Source organism: Schistocerca piceifrons, chromosome 7 (assembly GCF_021461385.2).
Source record: "Schistocerca piceifrons isolate TAMUIC-IGC-003096 chromosome 7, iqSchPice1.1, whole genome shotgun sequence".
NCBI classification, from domain to species: Eukaryota; Metazoa; Arthropoda; class Insecta; order Orthoptera; family Acrididae; genus Schistocerca; species Schistocerca piceifrons.
Window position 1 is genome coordinate 464,563,908 of NC_060144.1, and position 17,435 is coordinate 464,581,342.

Here is a 17,435-nt window from a genome sequence, read left to right on the forward strand (position 1 = left end):
TCAGTGAAGAAATATCTGGTTTGTCCCATGCAAGTTTTAAAAAGCCACGACTTGTCACTAAGTATGTAATGGTAAGTATTAGGTTGTATTTAGTCGTAGATCACGCAGTATTGGCAGAATTCAGTAACTGCCAGCTAACTCTTGACGTGTGTGCTATGAAAAGTTGCGCATTTCATGAAACGTAAAACAAGACAAAACGTTTACCCTTGGAGAACTGAAACAATGAGTCACAGCTAAAGACAGTGCATGAGAGTCACAACGTGTAGCGATATGAAGAGAAAAGGCTATAGTGCTAAAGAGTCGTTAGGAAGTTCCTTGGAAACTGCAAGCTGACTGCATATCAAAAACGCTTTAGACGGTCATGTTTCGCTACGGTCTTCTGCTGTTGCCACCTTCCTGTAGGCAACATCGCCAAACACGGTCGCAGAAAAGACGACAGAATGGAATAACTTGGAAATTAAAACTAAAAGCATCGAACAGACACTAATCTTGCAAGTAAAACAGATTATTTAAGACAATCTCCATATACATTACTACTCTGCAATTCACACCCAAGTGATTGCAGAGGGTTCACAGAACCACTTATAAATTATTTCTCGATCGTTCCACACTCGAATAGCTTATGGGGAAAATGAGCGCCTAAATCTTGCCGTGCTAACTCGAGTTTCTCTTACTTCATTAAGATGGTTATTTTTCCCAATGTAGGTGGGAGCCAACAAAATACTTTCGCATTCGGAGAAGAAAGTTAGTAACTGAAATTTTATCAAAAGATCTTTTCGCAACGAATACCGCTTTTGTTGTAATGATTAAAACACCAAACGTGTTCCGGCGTAAAGTCAAGCACCAGCACACAAGGCGGGAACATTAGAGCAGAGAGGGGTGTGAGGCGACGTCAGCCGATCGCACGCTGACCGACCCCTCTCCAGGACGACAACGCGACAGCAGCAACCTCTACATGAAGAGGACATAAGCGCCGCGCCACCTGGCCGCGGCCCAGTTCTGCGGGTTCTACAATTTCTACAGCTGCGAGTTCAAGAAATGCAGCAAGACCAGTCATGGCGCTTGTACATTGTAGCATTGTCTATACTGAAGAGATTTCTTATTTCGTCTGTCGCCCTTTGCGAGCGACACATATGTATTTCACAAAGTTATGTATTGTAATCATTTCTACAGTCGCAGGTTCGAATCCTGCCTCGGGCATGGATGTGTGTGATATCCTTAGGTAAGTTAGGTTTAAGTAGTTCTAAGTTCTAGGGGACTGATGACCTCAGAAGTTAAGTCCCATAGTGCTCAGAGCCATTTGAACCATTTAATCACTTCCTTTTGTAATAGACTTCATTAATACGATTTGCTTGAATTGTCATTTAGCGATTCGATACAGCAGGTTTCCTAGGCACCCATATTTGACGAGTCGGCAGGAAACAACAAAACGTGCTTATCGTATCCCTGACGCTCTCTCCCCTATTTCGCGTTAATACGAAGCGTGCTGCCCCTCTTTGAAATTTTTCGATATAATGCGTCATTCCTACCTGGTAGGGCCGCATACCGTGCAGCAGTACTTCAGAAAAGGACGGACAAGCGTAGCGTAGGCAGTGTCTGTACTTGATTTGTTGCTCTGCTAGTGGCACGCACAACATTTCGTATGTCATAATTCCAATTTAAGTTTTTCGTAATCGCAATCCCTAGGTATTTAGTTGAATCACCAACCTTTAAATTCGTGTGATGTATGGTGGAACCGAAAATTAAAGAATTTTTTTTTGTAGTTACTCAAGTGGAAGACCTCACAAGCTCCATTATTTAGGGTAATCACCACTTTTCACATCAAACAGATATCTTTTCTAAATCATTTTGCAAACGGGTTTGATATGTGATGACTTTACTAGAAGGTAAACGACAGCATTATCTGCAAACAATCTGAAAGTGCTGCTCACATCTTTTACACCTATTTTACAGATTAGGAACAGCAGTGGGGTATAACACGTCCTTGGAAAATGCCACATACCACTCCTGTTACACTCAAATTCCCGTCAGTTACCACGACCTATGCCCTTTCTGACAGCAAGTCACGAATCAACTCGCACAACTGAAGCGATGCTCGATAGATATGCAGTTTGATTAGAAACTGCTGGTTGTGAGCAAAGATGGCAAAAGCCTTCTCGAAATCTATAGATATGGAATCAACTTGGGATGCCCTGTCGACAGCACTCACTCTTCCTGGCATTTAATGACGTTCAAACACCGTTCAGAAACGTTACTGCAAATTGATGTCGGTGATACGGGTCTCTAATTTGGCGGATCACATTTAAAGGTGCTGCAACTGATCATAACTATATATTGGATACCAAATAACCTAGTGCAATGGTATCCGTAGCTTGAAGATGGTCGCTTGACCGCAAGTGGTTGTTCGTATTGAAATGCACGTTACAGAAGCTTTTGTTGGTTTCGTGATGCCGTTATTTTACGACATCGAAATTGTTCAGCACTATTTACGTAAAATATTCTGTGGAATGCCATACACTGAAGAGCCAAAGAAACCGATATAGGGATGCGTATTCAAATACAGAGAGATGTAAACATGCACAATACGGCGCTGCGGTCGGAAACGCCTAAACGAGACAACATGTGTCTGGCGCAGTTATTAGATCGGTTACTGATGCTACCATGACAGGCTATGAAGATTTAAGTGAGTTTGATCGTTGTGTTATAGTCGGGCACGAGCGATGGCACACAGCATCTCCGAGATGAAGTGGGAATTATCCCGTACGACCATTTCACGAGTGTACTGTGAATGTCAGGAATCCGGTAAAACATCAAATCGACGTCGCTGTGGCCGGAAAAACATCCTGCAAAAACGGGACCAACGATGACTGAAGAGAACTGTTCAGCGTGGCAGAAGTGCAACCCTTCCGAAAACTGCTGCAGATTTCAATGCTGCGCCATCAAAAAGTGTCAGCGTGCTAACCATTCAACAAAACATCATCGATACAGGGTTTCGGAGCCGAAGGCCCATTCGTGTACCCTTGATGACTGTACGACGCAAAGCGTTACGGCTCACCTGGGCTCGTCAGCACCGACATTGGACTCTTGATGACTGGAAACATGTCGCCTAGTCGGATGAGTTCGTTTCAGTTTGCATCGAGCGAATGGTCGTGTACGGGTATGAAGGCAACCTCATGAACCCATGGACCCTGCATATCAGCAGGGGACTGTTCAAGCTGGTGGAGGCTCTGTTATGGTGTGGGGCATGTGCAAGTGGAGTGGAGACAGATGGACAGCAAATGCTAAAAAAATTGTATAATTACAAAGGAGGCCTTGTAATGGTGTGGGGCATGTGCAGGTGGAGTAGAGACAGATGGACAGCAAATGGCAAAAAAATCGTATAATTATAAATTAACAATTACGATTTTTCCCTTTACTTTTCTGTGAAACCTCTTGCCGAATGTTATGATTCTAGATCAACGGGAAGTACCTTTATAAGTTTTGATGAGTGAGGTTGTATCGAAATAAGTGACGTAAATAGCGTATCTTTTGTCTGCTTTAACTTACAAGCTTAAAATTTTATCGCTGACATGGGACCGTATACTTTAGCATGTGAGACAAATTTCAACTTGATTCCTCAACCCTTTCCTGAGAAAAGATGTCTTAAGGGGGGGGGGGGGGGGAGGTAGGACGTCAAACGGGCCGACTTGGAGCAGGAGAGGCACCACAGGACATTTTAATTTCTACTGTCTATACTTTTACAAACAAATTCATAAAACTTTGTCAGCATGACCAGGAAGGATTCGGGATTCACAATCATAGCAGTGGAAGTTCAAAAACATAACAAAATAAATTTTTTTACGTGTGAAATTTCATCATTTTTTCGCTTACTATTGGCTGCATTTGTTGCTATAGGCACATTTTTCTTCACAAGCAAGAGAGATTCCTCGATGAATTTTGCACAGCATACAAAGTATACTTACAGGTGTATGAAACTATAGAATTATCCAAATCTATTAAAAACTGTGCTACAAATTGAGATAATTAGCTACAAAATTTGATTTTTTTCTAAACATAAAGTTTAAAATGTAACAGCTCATTCATTTTTTCATAAATTAAATTGATTCTAGAGTTTCAGACACCTCTAAGTATGGTTTGTATGCTGTGCAAAATTCAGCGAACAGTCTCTCTTACTTATGAAGAAAAGTGTACCTATAGTAACAAATGCAGCCAATAGTAACTGAAAAAATTATGAAATTTCACATTTATTTTGTTATGTTTTTGAACTTCCACTGCTATGAGTGTGAATCCTGAATCCTTGCTATCATGCTGACAAAGTTTTATGAATTTATTTGTAAAAGTATAGGCACTGGAAATTAAATTGTTCTGTGGTGCCTCTCCTGCTCCAAGTAGTCCTGTTTGACGTCCTACCCCCCTTAACAGTCGGAGGAAAGAAGGAAACAGAGTGATCCTATAAAGGCTCTGTTTTATTGGTTGAGGAACGTAACCCTAAAAACGGCAGCAAAAGCGTCTGACCTCAGTAAGAGGAGGTAATTAACGTCAGCATTGTCTGCAGATGGCAGCCATCATATTCTAGTGTGTAAATTGAGCATATAACGTGCTCTGGCGCCACGGTCGACCTTCTTCCTTAGGACTGTTGAGCGCCAGCGACCTTAATGACCCCACGGTGGCCAGGCGGCATCTGCGGCGACCCGGCACCGCCTAACGGCCCTGGAAACAGACTGAGACAAGTCTCCGGGCCGGCGCGAACAATGGACGCCCGCCCGCATCGTCCGGAACACTTCGCCTTTCTCCCCGGACACTCCGTAACGCTCGTCTACTAGGTAGGTCCTACTTCCCAGTCAATACAGCTCATTATCCTGGGCGGTCGGCTTTTGCTGAAGAACACTGAACAAAAAACTTGTCAGCCCCAGAAGACGTCACGCTAGTACCGTGTAACACCGCCCGTAGACTTGAGGATGACCTCGATTCGGCGAGGACGAGCGTCCAGAAGATGCTTCAGGCACGTCACGTTCGGCTGAAGCCACTAATTGATTGTTAGATACCGCAACCTACCAAATTGAGGGTATATAGACTGATACGTCTCATCCGCAGTTCCACATAGTCCAGACATTTTCGGGGTAAGTACCTGGTGATATGGAGGGCACTCGAATGCGATGGGAAGCGTGAGCGTGTGAACACGACTGTTATTATCTTAGGAGACGGGAGTGTGTACAGCACACTCATCGTGCAGATTGTGACTTGTGTTAAAAAGTAACTTGTTTGTTTTCATGTTGTGAACGAAAGCTTCAACCGACCTGGTTTCCTACTCTTTAACTTCGTCTGTGTTTGTGTTGTACGCCCGAACGATGGTGTAATCACGTAAACACTATCAGACGATAAGAGTCGCCGAATCAGTCAAAAACTGTGAAAATCTATTTGAATAATTACCAAAATAATCAGAAAACAAAACTTTGTAGTAGATAAGCTCTGCAGTGAAACTCTTGTATTGTGCAGTACATTGAACAGCACTACTGTGCGTGACGTCACAGTATGCGACTTGCCGTTTCAAACCACAGAACTACCGGACTAAAAATTCTACAAAATAATTAAAAGTGCTCCTTAAGAGAAAGTATTCTGTATAACGCGATCCTAAGGTACTCCCAGTGTATATTATGAAAAAGTTTGTCTCCCTCAAAATCAACATTAATGCTCTGTACGCCAATTAATAGGCAGATGGAAACATCCAACTTCCGATATAAGTTCATAAGGCTTCCGCGGCCGGTGTCATTTCGGATAAAATAGTTTAGCTCTTTCAGTAGTTCACAATGACGCAGCCAATACCCAAAATTATTTTTCCAAAATGTAACTTCTGTTGTGTGTGAGTTAGACTGTAACCTCCATTTGTGGAAATATAGGCTAAAGATATCTAGAACAGAGGTAGGGATTTCTCCAGGTGTTACGAACGTTTTGTGTTGGGTGGCTATTGCCTACCCATCCACATAGCCACTGTATAGGAGGAATATCATATGGCGTAAACAAGAGAGATGCGAGGACAAATCACTGCGGTAAGCCATTATTCATTACTTTTGGGCAGCTAGTGTCGTTTGCTGCTGTTATAGCAAATGTCCTTCCAACTAATATGTTGTCAACTACTTATGTTGATCGTCTGCATGGAGTAAGTTGTAATAATTTATAAAGACACCCACGCCTCCAAGCCGTATCATATGCCTCACTTACGTCAACGAAAGCAACTGATGTTTTCTGCTGCTCTTGGTGTCCTGCTTCAGTAACTGTTATTAATGACAATGCCTGATCTGCGTAACTCCGTCTTACCCTGATAAATAAATCACCCAGAAAAGAAAAGATATGAAACTTAAGGGGTTGGAAGCGTACGTCACGTTACTTCGGGGATTACTGAGATGAATTTACAAATAACTTGACAGTATGAGCCCACTATCAGTGTGATGTTTCATCCACTCTGGACCGGATGCTTACACTGATTCAGTTAGGAAGAGCACCATAAAGTCGTTGTATCCTCTCCTGAAGCAAGATGGTTAGCAACTGTTGTAATGGTCCTTGATACCGCGTCCGGTCATCCTGATTTAGTTTTTCCTTGATTTCCCTAAATCGCTCCAGGCAAATGCCGGGATGGTTCCTCTGAAAGGGCACGGCCGACTTTCTTCCCCATCCTTCCCTATTCCGATGAGACCGATGACCTAGCTGTCTGGCCTCCTCCCCCAAACAACGCAACCCCAAACCGTTCCTTGATATCCTACGCAGTTGACTTCAGAACTGGTGCCACACATGTCCTAACGGGCACAGATCTTGGAATCCTGCTGGCCACGGGTGTACCTCATCACACATAACGTTCGTAGAGATACGTGCCATAGGAAGCATTGTCCTGTCGAAAAATTGCACCGCTATACTGTCGCAGGGCACAGATCTTGGAATCCTGCTGGCCACGGGTGTACCTCATCACACATACCGTTCATAGAGATACGTGCCATAGGAAGCATTGTCCTGTTGAGAAATGGCACCGCTATACTGTCGCAGGAGAGGTAACAAACGAGGAAGCAGCATGCCTGCGACCTATCGTTGTGCCGTCACTGTTCCGTCAAACACTACCAGCTGGGACCTAAATCATACCAAATGGCTCCCCACACCATGACGCCAAGATCAACTCTATGTTGCAGAGAGTCCTTGACCATGAGTAAGGCTGCCATGACGTTCCCACACAGTCCGACATCGGGCCACAATCACTGCTCCTTAAATCCGTATGTTGTACGATTCAGCCAGCCGGCCAAATGCAGACCCACAGTGAAATTCCTTTCAAACTGCCAGGTGCTGATTACGTTGTCTCACATGAGTACGCGGCATCCCCGGTCCTTCACAGCGATCACTCAGCACCTGGCGTTCTTCACCCCCTCCCCCCACCCCGTATACCATACGAGACTTGGTGATAACACTTAACACGAACAACTGAAGTACAGTAATCTACCTGTCCCAGAGAAATGCAGTTCTAATCATTTACATATTCTCCGATGTTTTGTATGTAGACGAAGTTACATCGGCATCCAACCATGTTTCGTGGATGCTTCACGTTTTTTGTAAAGCACAGTAATTTATATTTTGTACACGTTACTTCTTCTTTTACGAGCAATGTGTGAGGAAACTAGTTACTTTGCATATATGAAGAAACTGATAATGCTGCACACTTCTATTGTTACTCACATGTCCGACTCTGATAAAACAATTGCACATCGTCCGACTCCAATTTCTAACCTGATAAAACTACCCGTACTCAGAGGATTTTGGTAGATATGTTTTCATCATTATGTCACATTATTATATCTGATCAAGTAGACTTTGCGTGAAATCAATACTAATAATGTAAAGAAAGACAATGGTAAAAGCCCAGAGTACCTGTAGCACCGAATGTAATATTTATTTCGGCGCCCACATCCAACGTTGGTGTTTAGTAGTCTGTAACAAAGGGCAATTGTTCCTCGTGGGAAAGCAATTTCGTAGATAGAAGTAGTCAGTGAATTTAGCCCCGATAAAAGGTAGAACGAAGATAATTCATGCAAAGAATTAGACACTACGCGGCTAGAGAAATTTATTTTAGTGTGTAAGCTTATTACGGCTTTATTGCCCTCATCAGTATATGTTCTGACATTGTAAATGGACATTTATCATCTTTGAGTAAGCTGTTACTGCCGTCCGTATTCGATCGATTTAATATTGTTCGGTAATGTTGTACTGTTGTTCGATGATTTGATGTTGCGCAGACACACACACACACACACACACACACACATATATATATATATATATATATATATACAGGGTGAGTCACCTAACGTTACCGCTGGATATATTTCGTAAACCACATCAAATACTGACGAACCGATTCCACAGACCGAACTTGAGGAGAGGGGCTAGTGTAATTCTTTAATACAAACCATACAAAAATGCACGGAAGTATGTTTTTTAACACAAACCTACGTTATTTTAAATTGAACCACGTTAGTTTTGTTAGCACATCTGAACATATAAACAAATACGTAATCAGTGCCGTTTGTTGCATTGTAAAATGTTAATTACATCCGGAGATATTGTAACCTGAAGTTGACGCTTGAAACCTCAGACGTTCAGTTGCGTGTTGTAACAAACACGGGCCACGGTCGGCGAGCAGCATCTGCAGGGACATGTTTACGATGACGACCGTGTTTACGAGTGTGGCTGCAGTGCATTGTTGTGGTTTGGTCTAGCTGTCGCAGTGTCCGCATGTAGCGCTTACTGCTATTGTTATTCTGCATTCGTCTCCGCACGCAGACCAACTGTAATACACCGTGTTACCAGACGTCTGTGATAGTGTAGTGTTGTAGGAACTGTGACCATGGTGTATTCGAACTCTGAAAAGGCAGAGATGATACTCATCTATGGCGAGTGTCGACGAAATGCAGCTGAAGCCTGCAGGGTGTATGCAGAACGGTACCCGGACAGAGAGCATCCAATGTGCCGCACATTGCAAAACATCTACCGCCAACTGTATGCAACAGGTATGGTCGTAGCACGCAAACGGGTCCGTAACAGGCCCGTCACAGGAGAAGCGGGTGCAGTTGGTGTGTTAGCTGCTGTTGACATGAACCCACACATGAGTACACGGAACATTGCGAGAGCCGGTGGACTGAGTCAAAGTAGTGTCATGCACATACTGCATCGTCACCGCTTTCACCCGTTTCATGTGTCGCTACATCAGCAATTACATGGTGATGACTTAAATCATCGAGTGCAATTCTGTCAATGGGCATTAACAGAGAATGCGTTGCAGTTCTACCTGTTTACCGATGAAGCGGGTTTCACAAACCACGGGGCAGTGAATCTACGGAACATGCATTACTGGTCCGTGGACAATCCTCGCTGGCTCAGACAGGTAGAGCGACAGCGACCGTGGACTGTAAAAGTATGGTGCGGAATCATTGGCGACCACCTCATTGGTCCTCACTTCATTGCAGGGGCCCAAACAGCTGCAACATACATCGCCGTTCTACAGAATGATCTGCCAACGTTGCTCGAAAATGTCCCACTGGAAACGCGTCGACGTATGTGGTATCAGCATGATGGTGCACCTGCACATTCCGCAATTAACACTAGGCTGACCCTTGACAGGATGTTCGACGGGCGTTTCATAGGACGTGGAGGACGCATAAACTGGCCAGCCCGTTCTCCTGATCTTACACCTCTGGACTTCTTTCTGTGGGGTACGTTAAAGGAGAATGTGTACCGTGATGTGCCTCTAACCCCAGAGGATATGAAACAACATATTGTGGCAGCCTGCGGCGACATTACACCAGATGTACTGCGGCGTGTACGACATTCATTACGCCAGAGATAACAATTGTGTGCAGCAAATGATGGCCACCATATTGAACATCTATTGGCCTGACATGTCGGAACACGATCTATTCCACTCCGTAATTGAAAACGGAAACCACGTGTGTGGACGTGTACCTCACCCCTCATGGTAATGTACATGTGCGTCAGTGAAAAAGACCAATAAAAAGGTGTTAGCATGTGGACGTAATGTGCTGTTCCAGTCTCTTCCGCACCTAAGGTCCATCACCGTTCCCTTTGGATCCCCACGTAATTCGGAGCTCTCCGATACACACGATCGAACAGCGGAGGAGTGGTACTCAAGCGTCAACTTTAGGTTACAATATCTCCGGATGCAATTAACATTTTACGATGCAACAAACGGCACTGATTACGTATTTGTTTATATGTTCAGATGTGCTAACAAAACTAATGGGGTTCCATTTAAAAAAACGTAGGTTTGTGTTAAAAAACATACTTCCGTGCATTTTTTTATGGTTTGTATTAACCAATTACACTAGCCCCTCTCCTCACGTTCGGTCTGTGGAATCGATTCGTCAGTATTTGATGTGGTTTACGAAATACATCCAGCGGTAATGTTAGGTGACTCACCCTATATATACAGGGTGTTACAAAAAGGTACGGCCAAACTTTCAGGAAACATTCCTCACACACAAAGAAAGAAAATACGTTATGTGGACATGTGTCCAGAAACGCTTACTTTCCATGTTAGAGCTCATTTTATTATTTCTCTTCAAATCTCATTAATCATGGAATGGAAACACACAGCAACAGAACGTAGCAACGTGACTTCAAACACTTTGTTACAGGAAATGTTCAAAATCTCCTCCGTTAGCGGGGATACATGCATCCACACTCCGTCGCATGGAATCCCTGATGCGCTGATGCAGCCCTGGAGACTGGCGTATTGTATTACAGCCGTCCACAATACGAACACGAAGAGTCTCTACATTTGGTACCGGGGTTGCGTAGACAAGAGATTTCAAATGCCCCCATAAATGAAAGTCAAGAGGGTTGAGGTCAGGCGAGCGTAGAGGCCATGGAATTGGTCCGCCTCTACCAATCCATCGGTCACCGAATCTGTGGTTGAGAAGTGTACGAACACTTCGACTGAAATGTTCAGGAGCTCCATCGCTGTGTCGTACTTGTAAAGGCACATATTGTAGCAGCACAGGTAGAGTATCCCGTTTGAAATCATGATAACGTTCTCCAGTGAGCGTGGGTGGAAGAACATGGGGCCCAATCAAGACATCACCAACAATGCCTGCCCAAACGTTCACAGAAAATCTGTGTTGATGACGTGACTGCACAACTGCGTGCGGATTCTCGTCAGCCCACACATGCTGATTGTGAAAATTTACAATTTGATCACGTTGGAATGAAGCCTCATCCGTAAAGAGAACATCTGCACTGAAATGAGGATGGACACATTGTTGGATGAACCATTCGCAGACGTTTACCCGTGGAGGCCAATCAGCTGCTGATAGTGCCTGCACACGCTGTACATGGTACGGAAACAACTGGTTCTCCCGTAGCACTCTCCATACAGTGACGTGGTCAACGTTACCTTGTACAGCAGCAACTTCTCTGACGCTGACTTTAGGGTTATCGTCAACTACACGAAGAATTGCCTCTTCCATTGCAGGTGTCCTCGTCGTTCTAGGTCTTCCCCAGTCGCGAGTCATAGGCTCGAATGTTCCGTGCTCCCTAAGACGCCGATCACTTGCTTCGAATGTCTTCCTGTCGGGACACCTTCGTTCTGGAAATCTGTCTCGATACAAACGTACCGCGCCACGGCTATTGTCCCGTGCTAATCCATACATCAAATGGGCATCTGCCAACTCCGCATTTGTAAACATTGCACTGGCTACAAAACCACGTTCGCGATGAACACTAACCTGTTGATGCTACGTACTGATGTGCTTGATGCTAGTACTGTAGAGCAATGAGTCGCATGTCAACACATGCACCGAAGTCAACATTACCTTCCTTCAATTGGGCCAACTGGCGGTGAATCGAGGAAGTACAGTACATCCTGACGAAACTGAAATGAGCTCTATCATGGAAATTAAGCGTTTTTGGACACATGTCCACATAACATCTTTTCTTTATTTGTTTGTGAGGAATGTTTCCTGAAAGTTTGGCCGTACCTTTTTGTAACACCCTGTACTGTATATATATCTGAAACGTACAGTCTACTAATTATCTGCATAATTTCCTACTGTGACGTAATACATGCTGCAAGTCCCATAATAAAGAAAAAAGAACAAAGAACATAATTCATTTACAGCAGAGAAAACTCAAGCAAAAAAAGCAAAAGCGATACTAATGCAGAGAAAGTATCATACCAAAAGCTATATTTATATGTGCAGAACATTGAATGGGGAATCTATGAAGATGAAAACGTTTATTTTTTCCTTTCACACTAAGTGTGTTATTGAGCTCTCGTCAACTCGAAATTAAGTTTGAATATCTCAGTGCTTTAACGGCAATGGTGCTACTGAGGGTGATCTGCCACTGCCTTTCTCCGACACATGAACTGACTTACCCATCAAGATAACAGGGGGCCTATAGATCAATGTGGACAGAGAACTACAGTACAGCTTTGCATTTTTATACACACTAATCATTTCCAAAGTAGAAAAAGTAATAAGTGACTTAAAAACACCTAGGACCAACTAAGACTTGAACTCTGGATCTCTGGATTCGTAATTTTACCCACTTAAGTTAACGAACAGCATTACACTGCTAGGAAGATACCTGTATATAATTCAATTGCTTCCGAGTGTAAATGTGGAACTTCCGATTCCAGTGAACCAAGTGAATAAACAGAAGACAAACTGTACCTTATGCTGCACAGAACTGTAGTCACTTATTCTTCTATGCTGGACGACGACAGTTGGAATAACAGACGGGGAATGCCTGAAAAAGAAAAAAATCGTCAAACAATCTGAATGTAAAAATATGTGAGTGGGCTATAATACATGCCTATTGGTAGTAATCTATTGTTATCTCATGAAAGAGATTTCATCAGTCGTGTTGTTACTTCGAGTTCTAACATAGAATTTCAGATACATAAAGAAACACGTGCAGAATTATGTCATTCGCGAAAGGCTGGAAAATGTAAGTACGTAATACGAAAATATTAGTAAGGATTCTAGTATCTGCGTTAACGACTACAGTTTGGTGTATATTGTCTAATTATTCTGCTTTCGAGTCCTTGGGCTGGTGCCTACACACTGACGAAAAAGGAAATCCCAGCACCAAGAAGGAGCTGTGTGTGATGAACGAAAACTGGTTAGCTTGTTTATACACATGATAGATGACGCCCATTCAAATACCGCAACAGTCACTTACCAGTGGCGCTAGAAGCACCGATATGAGGATGCAAATCAGGTTTGCTTTAAATATGCGCTGTAAGGGTCGTGAGCTTTAGTTACCTTCGAAATTGAAGGTAGTGACTTAATGTTAGTGAAGAATGTGACAGTTCAAGAGACCCTTCAGAATCAGTGTCGCCAAACGTGTTCACCGTTTGATTTCGTAAAACCGAACAAGAGAGTGGCACAAAAAGTGGACCTGGGACGCTGCTAAGTATCGAACGCGGGCCTCAGGCTGAGCAGTCTCGTGCGCTATCATCTACGACATGAGAACAATTGACACATTCTGTATCTGGTGGGCCCCCTGAATTTGCGCGTGTAAAGGCCTGATGACTAACTTCAGTGCTAACTAATTCGGAAATAGTGCAAAGTGTCGAAGTTTTTTCTTAACAATTGTTTCGCAGCAGAAACAACACCCTTCAAGTTTTCAGACTGTTTCTGACCAAAGCTGCGCCTTAAAATGTCAGATTTTTGGAGCGTGGATTCTTCGGAGTACTGGTCTTACGAGCTTCTAGACGGCCTAACTATCTGAGCCTAACAGAGTCGTACAAGCCTCAACGTGATTTTCACGTTACACTAATACAACTTTTTCATCTTTGAGTCATCAGTTTTCTGACTGATTTGATGTGGCGCACCATGGATTCCTCTCCTGTGCCAACCTTTTCAACTCAAAGCGGCACTTGCAACCTACGTCCTCAATTATTTGCAGGATGTATCCCAATCTCAGTCTTCCTCTACAGTTTTTACCCTCTACAGTTCCCTATAGTACCGTGGAAGTTATTCACTGATGACTTAGAGGATGTCCTATCGTCCTGTCCCTTCTCCTTCATTTTTCATTTATTCCTTTCCTCTCCCATTCTGCGAAGAACCTCCTCATTCATTACCTAATCAGCCCACTTAGTTTTCAACATTCTTCCGTATCACCACGTCTCAAAAGCTTCGATTCTCTTCTGTTCTAGTTTTCCCACAGTCCATGTATCACTACCATGCAACGCTGTGCTCCAAACGTACATCCTCAGAAATTCCTTCCTCGTATACTAGTAGACACCTCTAGCGCAGCAATGCACTTTTTGCCAGGCTAGTCTACTTTTCGTGACCCTCTTGCTCCGTCGGTCAAGGATTATTTTGCTGCCTAGATAGCAGAATTCCTTAACTTCATCTACTTCGTGATCAATCCTGATGTTAAGTTTCTCGCTTTTCTCCTTTCTACTACTTCTCATTACTTTCATCTTTCTTCGATTTACTCTAAATCTACATTCTGTACTCATTGGTCTGTTCATTCTACTTAGCAGATCCTGTAATTCCTCTTCACTTTTACTGAGGATAGCAATGTCGTCAGCGAATCATATCATTCATATCCCTTCACTCTGAATATTAATCCCATTCTTGAATCTATTTTTTTTATTTCCGTCATTGCTTCTTCGATGTGTATACTCAACAGTGAGGATGAAAGACTAAATCCCTGCCTTACACCCATTTTCATTTGGCCAATTTGTTCTTGGTCTTCCACTCGTAATACGTACAAGAACCAAGCGAAAACAATACATGTTACCCGTCTTTCCCTATAGCTTACCCCTATTTTTCTACACCTAAGGCGAATAAACCCAGCGAGGTGGCGCAGTGGTTAGCACACTGGACTCACATTCGGGAGGACGACGGTTCAGTCCCGCGTCCGTCCATCCTGATTTAGGTTTCCCGTGATTTCCCTAAATGGCTTTCAGGCAAATGCCGGGATGGTTCCTTTGACAGAGCACGGCCGACTTCCTTTCCGATCCTTCCCTAATCCAATAAGACCGATGATCTCGCTGTTTGGTCTCTTCCCCCAAATCAATCCAGTCCTATGTCGAATAACCAGTTCCTGGATCTCCACTCTCGAATCTCTGTCTCTAAATATATCTCTCTCTCTCTTATGCTCTGACGCGTCATTATTTGAAGTTTAATATTTAACATTCAGTTCAACATACTGGTCCATGATTTGACAAGCAGTTGTGATACCCCTTTCTGAAAATAGTTGTGTGTAAAATTTTGTGTAACGATTCCGGACGAAAGAGTCCAGGCGTTAGCATGTACGTTATCTGTACAAATAAACGAAGGCGCATCCTTCACCTCTTTCCAGGGCAGCTAAGAGTTACCTGGCTGTTCACTTGTGTCTTTTGTCAACTTGAACTCGCCATGTAAACAGCGTGACTACCTCACGCCCGTCAAGCAGCGCTTAGGCCATTCGGCCTTCGGTGCGCCTCAGCCCACGTAGCTCTGAATAATTTATAATATATTAAGCTAATTCTCAATCAAAATGCGTTCGAGTACTTTATTACAATAACAGTACACATATTTAAATTAACTATCGATGTACTAACAGTTTCATTTTTCAGCCTTTTGTGGGAGAGACGACACATTTCGATGTGGCACCGATCAGCCATTGGCGTGACTTTGTTACCAATTTCCGGTATCTCTTTTCTGCTTATTGTACGGCCTGAACCTGCCGTCCGAGAATTTTCACTAATTACATAGCTCAGTGCCATTACCAGATCGTGATATGCAACTTGCTTTTCAGTAATTACATCGGTTTACATCTTCAGTTACGCTGCTCCCAACACCAATCCTGGACAGTTACATCGTACATTATTAAACAGCTTCGGCACTTATTTAGTGAGTAGAGGTAGAAGCCGACTCACACAGACCATGTTGACTTACCGGCATCACACGCGATTCACCTTCAGTTATCTCAACAAAAGTACCCGCCCGACTACAGAGATAACTCGGACCCATCCCATGTGGTAACATCTTAGCTTGATACCTACAAAGGCATCGCCTGTTTGCAGCGAAAAGGTGCCAAGCTGTATCCTTGAAAGACAATTTTAGATAAAACTTTTTCCAATAACGAAAATATTTGGTCATCTACCTCTCACTCCAGCGATTATGCAATTCCAGGTAAAACGTTACTCGGTATACTACTCGTATATTGATTTTAGTCCGTCTATTCGCAACCAAACTAGATACTTAATTTTCTATCGCTAAATACTGACATTGATAGAGGATAACAATTGTTGAACTATATGAAAATAAACATAAATTAGTTACAAACTGCGGCGTGCACGCACTTTATTCAACACGTAAACGTCATTCCAGATATTCGGATTTAGGTTATGATATGTTCCATACGCTGCCACCATTGGCGATGATGTTGCGCAGACGAATAGCGAAATTCTGCATGACCCGCTGAAGTGTCGGAACATCGATACTGTCGATAAACTTCTGAATGGCTGTTTTCAGCTCAGCAATGGTTTTTGAGTTGCTGCTGTTCACCTTGTATTTAATATAGCCCCACAAAAAGGAGAGCCAGAATGCGGTACCCAAAGTGCTCCTCCAGGACATCAACCACTCTCCTGCTTCGATGGGGTCAAACTCCGTCTTGCATGAACCACATCTTGTCGTAATCAGGGTCACTTTGTATAATGTGGATGAAATCATCTTCCAAAAAACACCACACAATCACGCGTTGAGGGTAAAGAGAATTCTCGATCGGGAAATGAGGATTCTCAGTGCCCCAAATAGGCCTTTTGTGCTTATAGACGAAACCATCCAAATGAAAGTAGGCTTTGTCAAATTCAAATGGCTTCAAGCACTATGGGACTTAACATCTGAGGCCATCAGTCCCCTATAGAACTACTTAAGCCTAACTAACCTAAGGACATCACACACATCCATGCCCGAGGCAGTATTCGAACCTACGACCGCAGCAGCAGCAGCGTGGTTCCAGACTGAAGCGCCTAGAACCGCTCGCCCATTGCGGCCGGCTGGGCTTCGTCGCTAAACCAAACGCGCCTGCGCATACTAATTCCCATCATGCCCCGCGGCCAACGTGTAGTTTGGAAGCTCTAACACAAACCGTTCTGAAGTTATGACGATTTTATTTCATATAGTTGAATAATCGTCACGCTGTATATTGACGGTGATAATAAACTGCAAGACAGAAAAAGTGAAGCATCCGGAAGGGGACGCAGAAACGAAATGAAGCTTCACGGCTTGAGAAGGCGTGTGATGTCATTCCAGCGACTACAAAATCGACTGAAATTTACAAAGAATTTAGCATTTGACCCCATTTTTTAGTTTGGTGTTACACACATTCTGGACTCGATGCGTGCAGTGATTCAGTTCGGAAGGGTGTCATAAGGCTAC

At 43.5% G+C, this 17,435-nt stretch overlaps 1 long non-coding RNA gene across 1 annotated transcript in view; it reads right to left on the reverse strand.

Annotated features, from left to right (window-relative positions):
* Nucleotides 1–17,435, reverse strand: part of LOC124805268 — a 713,999-nt gene that overhangs the window by 450,595 nt on the left and 245,969 nt on the right. The window contains exon 2 of the long non-coding RNA XR_007017425.1: nt 12,726–12,801. This is a non-coding gene — a long non-coding RNA (uncharacterized LOC124805268). The remainder of the gene's footprint in view (nt 1–12,725; nt 12,802–17,435) is intronic.